This window comes from Aphanomyces invadans (genome assembly GCF_000520115.1).
Source record: "Aphanomyces invadans strain NJM9701 unplaced genomic scaffold supercont1.3, whole genome shotgun sequence".
NCBI lineage: Eukaryota > Oomycota > Saprolegniomycetes > Saprolegniales > Verrucalvaceae > Aphanomyces > Aphanomyces invadans.
Window position 1 is genome coordinate 2,797,189 of NW_008580148.1, and position 1,684 is coordinate 2,798,872.

Consider the following 1,684-nt stretch of genomic DNA (forward strand, 5'->3'; position numbering starts at 1 on the left):
ATAAATTTCACAAGGTGTACCAGTGTCCAATCAAATCCTTCAAAATACATGTCTTAGAACCAATCAAAAGTCGGAATAGGCGAGAACGTTCCTACTGAGCCTTACACTTTCACGCAATACCCACACCGCACACTCTTGTAGGTACTTATTCATCACTGTCCATGTCTATTGGTTCTATTCCTACTTCGGTCATTGCAGAGATGAAATATTCCATCGCCTCAGAGTCGCTTAGGGTAATGCACTCGAGCTCTCGTTGCTACAGTAGCTACACACACTTTCAAGTAACCATGAGAGACGCCTTGGGCCTTGGCCAACGCAATGATTCGGCGTATGGTAGACAAGTGGCTCTGGTACTTTGCAGCCAACAACTGAGTTGTGCCTTTAGGCAGCCGGGTGGGAAAACCGTTGTTGCCTTGGAGCAGGACTTCCCGAAGGACGACTTCGCGCTCATCGTTCGTCAGGTCGTGCCGTGTTGATGACATTTTGAATGTGTGTCATTTCTGATGTATGATTTACATGGAAGTTTGTATGCTGCCTTTGACTCGGCAAAAATGACCCGCGTTTTTGAGATTCGTGCTCAAATTTTGCATTCTTAGAAAGCTCTTGGCGCGCTTTGTGCGATGATCCAATCAGAGGTGTCGATTCCCGAATTGATAAGACATACGCACAGCCTGAATTTGCCTTCAAAATCTAATTGTCAGTCATGTAAACCCTCGTCAAACTCGCGCAATTTTCGTGGGACAGAGGGAGTAATATTCCAGAAGTATGGTCGTGTTCCACGGGAGAAGGATTTCTGTCCTTCCCTGTGCATCCGGCCAACGACAACGGGTCATCGAGTGCCAGATCACAACGACGAGCACCATCACATCCTAACATGGAATTTTTGACAACGAAACGGATACGTAAAGAAAGCTCAAGTACAGTGCGCGAAATAATTGAATGCCCACATGAAAATCTTGGTTTTGCGGAGAAGTCCTGACAATTGCTTTGATCTGAACATGTCCTATGTCGTAAAGAGAGTTTGCAGTGTGGTATAAGTGCAAAAATATCTACCCATCTTAAAAGGGATAATACTAGAAATCGCAGAATATATTTCGCGAAATATTTATATGCGCACTACGCTAATAATAGTCGATTCTACCGCCATTTTTCAAAACAACTTCAGCCAAACGCGTACGCATGCTATCCACAAGCGTCTTCAAGTAGTAAATACCTATCATTTTCCACGATAAAGCAATTTGCCGCTTCAAGTCAGACAAATTGTCGCCCACCCTAGTACACATGGCGGGCTAGAATACCCGAACTTTCTCAATAACGTTCAAATCGGGGGTTCTTGCTAGGCTAGTCCATTAGGAAGACGCCCGAGTCTTCAAGAAACATTTTCGTCTCCTTGGAAGCGTGGATAAATGCATTATCTTGTTGGAACACAACAATCTTGTCTTCGAGACACTGTTGAACTTCGTGAGCACCCCAAACCAGAACGCTGCCTCCTCCGCTGACCCGCTTCGAGAACACTTTTTCGTCACCACGGAGGTCACGCCAGCACGCGCGGTATCCATCCGGGCCATCCAAGTTGAACTTCTTTTCGTCCGAGAAGACAACTTGACGCCAAAAACCACCTTCGCCATGTTCTTTGCAGCGAAAGCACGACACGCATTCTTGTGATGCGGCTTCAGATACGGCG